Here is an 8998-nt window from a genome sequence, read left to right on the forward strand (position 1 = left end):
CACAGATTTGATGTTTCCAGAGTCTCTCAGCTGGTGTTTTCCTATTTAGAGGCTACAGAGGAAACATCTGCTTGAACACAGGTGACCTAATGAAGGATATTGTTTTGAGACCATAAGGTTAAAACAAGTGGCAAACTGTGTATTTATATATATATATATATATATATATATATATATATAGCACTCTCAAAGGATGGTCAGCACTCCAGGTCTTTAAGTTAGTCAAGTCAACGTCATTGCTGATTTTCATCAGGACATTATATATATATATGTATATATATATATATACAGAGATCAGTAGAAAATGTATTCAAAAAGTTGCCCCTAATCCTTCATGCTCAGAAACAGCATAAGGGGTCAAATCTAAAGGCTGGAGTGAAAACTTATTGTGGTATATATTGGGTATCCATGAGGCATTCTGTAAGTCCCACATCTTTCTCTCCACCAATATTAGTACAGTTATATGATATTTAAAAAATACCAGCATATTCTTTATTATTTCATGAAAAATTTGGAAGCTTTACATTATAAATACAGTCATCTAAACATGGGGAATCTGAGAACTGAAAAGCTGTTTGCTACCAAATATGGTCAGCAGAAACCTAGCAAAGAAACTTTTCAGAGAGAAATAACAAATAATCATTATTTAGTTACAAATAACAGCGAAGGAATGAGGTACTGGGAACTTCAGCTTAGAACATCAATGACTAATGCTACATACCGCCATTAATGAACTTTAATGCTAAAAAAGTTGCTTTTAATTAGATTTAGGGGTTTTTCGTGGGACAATGCCAGGGATTTATAAACAAAGGACCTGTCTCCTGAAAACAGGGACACCTGGTCACCCTAGTTCATTGGAGTGAACTACAATCTTACATGTTCGGTCAGTATGGAAGGCAGATAACAGAAACAAAGAAAGAAAACGCACCGCCTTGATGGTTATGTCACTGGTCCGATGCCAACTCATTGTGAATTCTTACAAGCTCTTCTTCTTGTAAGCTCTTGGAAGAAAAACAATTAACCCTGCTCCTAATATTCCACTGTTTACAACCATGTATGCTCAGTCTAAACATTCAAATATATGAAGCCCACAGATTTTCACCCCCTCAGACATCCTTTATTAAAATGTAGATTGTTTGTACAGTGAAAGCGTATTGGAGGAATTAGAAAAGAGCCATTATCTCAAATAAAACTGACTACTAAATTGTAGGCGGAAACATGAAGACACAATGTACATCGTTTTTGATTCCTTCACCCACTGATATGTAGGTTTTATTCATAGCTTTGCGCATAGCACTGAAGGAAGTTATAAGAAAAGCTTAGAGATGCAGAAGAATAACAAGAATACACTTAGGGGGCAATGTAGAGCATAAGAGTACACAACCTATTAGGACATACACTGGTGGGCCAGGGTAGAATGATTTCATTGGAAGTACTTTACTGTCTCTGATTGATAGGTCAAGCACTCAATCGGTGACATGAAATTTCAGATCATAGAGCAAGAAAGAATATTTTTCAGTATGACTACAAATTTTGTATCAGGTAAGTGTTTTATTTAAAATTTTCTTATAACTAAAGTAGTCATAGAGTACTTTAATATACATTCTTCTATGTATTAGACTGGAGTTATGTTTCCCCTATTGTTAAGTTGCTTATTATTGGTGATTGCTGTAGGCACCCTACTAAGGGTGGGGAGAGGAGGTGGGAGATAACATCAGAGCAGAAACTGATGACACTAGGCACTAGACAGTAAATTTACCTGTCGCGACCAGTGTCAGGCAGCTGCTGCTAAGGCAAATAAAATCATGGGGTGCATCAAAAGGGGCATAGATGCCCACGAAAAGGAAATAATTCTACCATTGTACAAGTCACTAGTCAGACCTCACATGGAATACTGTGTACAGTACTGGGCACCAGTGTACAAGAAAGATATAGTGGAACTGGAGAGGGTTCAAAGACGGGCAACCAGAGTAATAAGGGGAATGGAAGGACTACAGTACCCAGAAAGATTATCAGAATTAGGGTTATTTAGTTTGGAAAAAAGACGGCTTAGGGGGGACTTAATAACTATGTATAAATATATCAGGGGGCAGTACAGAGATCACTCCCAGGACCTATTTATACCCAGGACTGTATCTATAACAAGGGGACATCCTCTACGGCTGGAGGAAAGAAGGTTTCTACACCAGCACAGACGGGGGTTCTTTACAGTAAGAGCGGTGAGATTATGGAACTCTCTGCCAGAGGAAGTGGTAATGGTAAACTCAATAAAAGAGTTTAAAAGGAGCCTGGACGTGTTTCTTGAAAGCAATAATATTACAAGTTATGGATATTAGGGACAGAATGTTGATCCAGGGATTTATTCTGATTGCCATATTTGGAGTCGGGAAGGAATTTTCCCCCTGGTATGGGGCAATTGGCATCTGCTTCAAAAGGGTTTTTTGCCTTCCTCTGGATCAACACGGTAGGGACACAATATGTATATAGGTTGAACTTGATGGACTTTGGTCTTTTTTCAACCTTATGAACTATGTTACTATGTAGGCTGATAAAAAAACCTAACGTCATGATGTCAGTTTTATTGAGGTCAACTTTACAATAAAATATCTCCAAAACAATTACATTGACTGAAAATTAAAAAGTAAACAACATAACTAGCTTCGATAACGTAATACCGTTTGGCTTAAAGCTATGAAGGTGGAAAGTCCTCATTAACTATGTTTTTCCACACTATTACAGGGGTACTTTCATATCCAGCAAATAAGGATACATCTTAATGACTCCACTTACCTTTACTTAAGATTACTAATGATCAATTTTCTCACTCGTTTTGGCTCAGTGGTCTACAAAGTAGACCTTTAAGTTTAAGTTTTCCAAATGTCTCCTTATAATTCCTTTGTATCTTCTATGTCAGGCATAAAGCCAAATGAAAGAATGGTCTCCAGCACCACCTCATATATGTTTCCAAACAAGTGTTGATAAATCCTTATTCAACGTTTCATTACACGTTATTGAATACTAGTCATAAAAAGCACACCCATCCTTCAGACCCTCTCACCAAGAGGTTGTTCTAAGGTCGCTCTTAGACATCTCTCTCTGTAATGCTAATCTTTGGACAGTCAGACAACAAATGAAAAATGGCCATATAAATAGCTTATTTTAAACCCCCTCTTACTCTAGATTTCCTTTAGCTCAGCAAGCATTCAACAAAGCCATAGGACTGAAATTCTCAAATGAGAAGCTTAGGGTTAACCCATTTGTTCCCAGAAAGCTAGCATGAAATGTTTGGTTCTTAGCTGCCGCAACATGAGAAGGAACTCTATATAGTTCTCCCAAAATGACTTTAATATGAGTTTATTGTTGAGAGAAAGTTATTTTTACCCTCAGGGTCCTGGCAATACCTGGGAGGATTAAACTTAATGAATGCCTTATTGCCTAATTATAGTGGCAAGCACTACAGGGCAAATAACCCCAGATTTAGTCTAGAAAATGGAAATTCTGCATTCCCTATACATTACGGGGGAGGCTGCAAACCACAGAATCCTTTGATGAAAAACATGCAAGGGGAAAAAGCAGCTCAGCATTTCTGAACTGTGACTTGGGACCAATATTGTTTAGAAGCTGTATCAGGTCTCTGCGAGGAGATGTGAATGGGAAACCGAGTATAGAAATTCATGGATATCCTGTGGAAACTGCATACCTGCAAGCCACTATCTCACAATAGCATGACTAACGGCACGGGGCAGCCATGCCAACTCAAGTCAGGAGCAGTATGGGGCATGAGGGCTGAGACAAAAAACAGAATAAAGGGCAGGCCCACCATTTGGGAACAGACCAGCTTTTGCCAATCCTAAGATTTAAAGACATGCATGACCTTTTTTAACCAGTTTGGCATTTTAGGCTATTACTGGTTATCAATCAACCCATAACCACAATATAAGCATCACCATCATAGATCATAGTGTGACACCGACGCATTAGCAATGGTTTTGTTTGTGTAAGCCATTCATTGTAGAAGGCATCACAGGGGTAAGCAGGTATTATTATTATTATTTATATAGCACATTTACACAGTGCTTCTTACAAAACATATATTCAAAGGGTATGCCAAAGCTAGAACTAAAAGACAAAAGGCAAACCCATACATTGGGCAAGCTTTCAGTTATCACCTGCTATTGCATAAACCCAAATGAACAAAAACCATTATATGTCCATACAGTAATGTACAAATCGAGCATTATGGACAGCACAAAACTCACGATGAACAAACCCACTTTTATTATGAATACATATTACAATTATACAGGTACCATAAGCATCAGCAGTGAATATAGCGCAGTAGTCACATGGAGCAAGTACTTGCATCTACAAAGACATCTTACTATATCAATTCACTTAACAGCAGATAAAGGGTGCTGGAGGGTAGGGTCTGTATGGCAGCTCAGTTTTAAATGGCCCCCTTTCTATATAGTACAGAGCTCCCACAGCACCACCTATTATAAAGCAGGGGATGCTTACAGTGATCTCATACAACAAGGTTCATTCAGCAGCCTACTCCAAGAGGCACAAAGGCTATTAGAGGCAGTGTTACTATAGATACAATCAGCATCCCCTCCTGAGCCCTGCACACTCCAGTAAAGGATGGAGAACACAGCATTTATATTCCCAGCAGCACAGAATGAAGAACACAGCACTTATATTCCCAGCAGCACAGAATGGAGAACACAGCACTTATATTCCCAGCAGCACAGAATGGAGAACACAGCACTTATATTCCCAGCAGCACAGAATGGAGAACACAGCACTTATATTCCCAGCAGCACAGAATGAAGAAGCTCTGCATCTCACCTTAGTCCTCTGTATCCTCCTGGCTTCCTTCCCTCTGCTTTGAAACACAAGAGATGCTGCTCAGGAGTCAGACCCAGCGCACTGCCAGAGCAAGAAAGAAGCAATGAAAGGGCCTCCCAGCCAGCAGCTGCCCTGCACACACATAAGGCCTGCCTCACCGGCACATAGGGTTAATTTGGCAGCAAGACACACCCCCGGAATCTGATTGGTCCCAGCTGTGTGGAAGAAACCGGAGAGCTCCCAAGGAACGCCTTCCTAGAACAGCAGCCCTGCTGCCCTCGCTCGGCGGAGAGTCTTCTGCTACCGCGGCTCGGGGTGACCGAGGGAGGGACCGGGACAGAGCAGAGAACGGCTCTCTATCCTTTTTCACTCTGTTTATGTGAGACTGATTTCCTTTGTATGCCGTTTTTTTAAGCACTTTCCATTCGGTCTCACGTTAAATATGGCAAACAATCCAATTTATTTTTTACAAAACAAAACATATTGTTAAGCAAATGTACCAAAAATGTGAATATTAAAGAAATGAGCGATACAGAAGTGCTCACCATCTTAACAATCCAGGGGCTGAAGAGCACAGCTGTGACTGTGAAATCATGATAATAGTGTACTACAACTCCCATCATCCGCAGCCAGTATACAGATGTGCGAGGATGGTGGGTGCGAGGACCGAAATGTTTTAGGAATTAATTTTCAAATTAAGGTACAAATCTGTTGTTATTATTATTGTTTTATGTAGCGCCATTATATACCACAGCGCTGCACAAAGGAATAGAATATTCAAGATTTTAAAGGTCCTTTGGCGCAGTACTTTGTGGGTAAAGATGAGTGGATGCTCCTAATCCTTGCACCAAAATATTTTTAATGTATTTCGCCGCTCACAGGTGCTCTTGCCTCTGAAAATAGTACAAAGAAAGCCGACTTCAAAGCCAGCAGCTTCTATATGAGGATATTTGTGTCGCTGGGAGTCTAGGATTCTCCTGCATCCCATTTTGCAGCGCTGCAGCGTATGATGGCGCTATACAAATCAATAAACAATAATACTCAAAGCTAATTACAAATGCAAACCTTAGTAAAGACATAATTGTTCATTCTATGCTGTATCCCTGATTAAACTGGACAGAGTCGCTCCATTGCAGGATCTGCCTATATGCTAACTGTATGACCACATCAGTCTTTTTTTCCAGGACACATGCGCTTTTCACACGTTGCTGATCAGAACATTTATATACGCGCAGAGAAATTTCCTAGAACATTTCACATACGGCAGGGCAGCACTTTACATATGCCAGTCAGCATGTGAAATGTGTCATGCGTCCCGGAACAAATGGTCCTAATAATCCCGGACCGAGTTATATCGGATCTGGCACTTTAAGGCCGGTGGCTGATAAACCATAAACTTGTGGCTCAATGCTGCACTTTTACACTTAGTTAAGGGTAGGTGGGAGGCAGTTTTTCCCAGTGTACCCAATGGCCAGACCGAGCCGGGGTCCAACAGATGGCAAACTTTGCTGGTATATTTAACCAATACGCCCTGTCTGGTGTGGCCAGCATAGTAATATATAGTATAAATATATGTAGTATAATATATATGGTATAGCAAGCAGTGTAGTGGATGAAACGTCTCTCACTTTCACTTTTAACCAGGCGTGTTTCTGAACTATGTCGGAACATCCTAGTGAATATTAGGGTATAAGTAACCCAAGGGGGATATCCAAATCTTGTTGGTTACGGAAGGGTGAAGGTTCTGATTGCTCGGTTATTTCCTATTGGGCCAGTAACAGTGGAGTGAAATATGTATTAGTTGTTAAAGTGAAACAGTTATCTTGATCCACCTCTGGAGAGGTGTTATAAATCTTTGCTCTTCTATGCACAGCTTTAAATCAAGGGCCATGTGCCTATATAAGCTTTAGAGTATTTTAAGCTTTTAATGTAAACTGAAGCTTTCATTATCCTGAATGCAATACCAAGTGTAAGACCCTTTTATACAGCTCAGTGTGTTAAACATACTTGAGTGTTAAAATGTTATTATTTTTCTAGGACATTTTAAGGGAAAGAAGTCAATAGTAGAACATTGTGACTTTGTTTTATAAGAGAGACCAATGCAATCTAACAACAAACTTTCAACACCACTTTATATCCTCATATTTTGGTGGGATCTTAGTGCATACGCAGGATTTGTACGGTGCGAAAGAGATGGGATGGATTTCATGGGATCTTCTTTTATAACCATACTTGAGAGCTTTCACCTGCTGTGATATCGGGAACTCCTTGCATCTGCCCCATAGGCTGTGGACATCATAGCTGATGACCATACCTGGGAAATTATTGGATCCCTAGCTGAGCCTATTTGGTCTCCTAAAATATATTACTGGCAGGGCAATCTCTAGCCAGAATTTAAGGGTCCATGCCTCGAACATCCCAGGTGACCCTGCTACATAATGTGGTGACCCTGCTACATAATGTTATTATTTAAAACAGAAATGTGTGCAAATGTAATAAACCTCATGGGATGAAGTTCTACCTGGTGGTTGGCTAACCATGATCTCCTAAGGCGAACACAGGTAAACATCACACTCACATAAATGAACAACCACCAGGAAGCCAGGATATACTGCCATTACTTAAATTAAGACAATTTACTAATGCAATCCATGGGAGCATTTTTTATCTTACAATCATCAAATATAGGATTTATCTTTGTAAAATGTCGTAGCAGATATCATATGGCACATGAGAGATAAACAGTGCCTAGAGCTTGATCTTCACATGTATCAAAATGAATGAGTAAAGCATGTCGAACCAATAAAAGTGGACAGGGTGTCGCTTGATGAACCATCAACTATTCCTGTTCCCATTGAAGTAGATTGAACTCGGGGTAGATAGCTGTCACTACTTAACCTTTGACTGCATCTGAAAAATGAGCAGAGAGAAGGGAAGATGTAAGTTAGTGTCTAACTTTAGGGATTAGGCAGATCTCTTCTATTTCTATTAGCCCCCTGCTGTCTGAAACAGATACTCATTGCGAGTTCCTGAAATGTATTATATTAAATGCCACTTAATAATGGGAAGCAATGACTGAATAACTGGAATATTTCAACAGAATAGACAATGCTCATACGAACCATGACATTTCAGTTTATTTTACTAGTTCCTTCTGGAATAAGTGCAGTTTCGTATGTGTATGAAAAAAGGTATGAATACATTTTTTCCCAATATTACATTTTCTGGAAGATGTGAATCTATTAATGTAATGAGCTTTTTTTGTTAGCACCTGTTGTGTTGCTCTGGCCTGTGTAACTTAGTTACATTTGTACATCGCTATGGAATTTGATGGCGCTATATAAAACAATAAATAATAATATACATGTAACGACATGTAATGCAGGGGGTTTAAGATCATGCATTAAGGATAGGAGAGGAGATTGCGTATGATGGAAATCATCCCTGGATACATTGAAATGCTGTGTATCATTCAATAAGCATTTACAATTTATTCATTGAGACCTTTATTATAAAATCCTGTAAAGAAATGAATGGACTGGAGACAAACTGGGGAGAAAGTAGAAGATTTTTTTGGTATCACAATTCTTTTCATTCCCAACAAACACTTTCCCTTGCTTTGACTGTAAAGCCTTTGCATACATCTGATATTTTATAGATTATTACAACCTCTTTTTCACAATAATTGTGTTTCTTTTTTTTTTTCTCATATGGTAGCAATTTTCAAAGCATTTCTTTTGTTTCTGTTACTTTTCCCCTCAGTAGAATGTATGCCAAACCCTATATTTAATAATGTATACATTCATACGCATCGTGTGTTTGATTTCAGTACCATAAATGCTGGTTGTCATAATGATAACCGTTACAGCATAATCATGCTCCGTTACTAGACCAGCCAATATGAGAAGAAAAACGGTTCTATGAGACCATAGTACCTCATCAACGAATTTGCCATGGTTTTAGAAAACCAGAAAGGTCACATTAGACATAGTTCATATGGTAACATAAGCTCTGGAGACAACCTCGGTAAAGGAGAAACCACCAATAATAGAAGCCCTCAAAGACTATTTAAAATGCATTGTGTTCCAACATAAATTGTCATTTATTAATTAAGAAACAGTAATATTTTTTTCAGTTCTGGCTTCGCCAA

General features: G+C 39.1%; 1 protein-coding gene across 2 annotated transcripts in view; it reads right to left on the reverse strand.

Annotated features, from left to right (window-relative positions):
* Window positions 1–2909, reverse strand: part of SNCAIP (synuclein alpha interacting protein) — a 95826-nt gene extending 92917 nt beyond the window's left edge. Inside the window, exon 1 of one of the 2 annotated variants that reach the window (XM_053474018.1) lies at window positions 2791–2909. The gene's annotated coding sequence lies outside the window, so the exon portion shown is untranslated. The remainder of the gene's footprint in view (window positions 1–2790) is intronic. The other variant, XM_053474028.1, reaches the window with a different exon arrangement.
* Window positions 2910–8998: the final 6089 nt, after the last annotated feature.

The sequence above is a fragment of the Spea bombifrons genome, chromosome 1, assembly GCF_027358695.1.
Source record: "Spea bombifrons isolate aSpeBom1 chromosome 1, aSpeBom1.2.pri, whole genome shotgun sequence".
Taxonomy (NCBI): Eukaryota; Metazoa; Chordata; class Amphibia; order Anura; family Pelobatidae; genus Spea; species Spea bombifrons.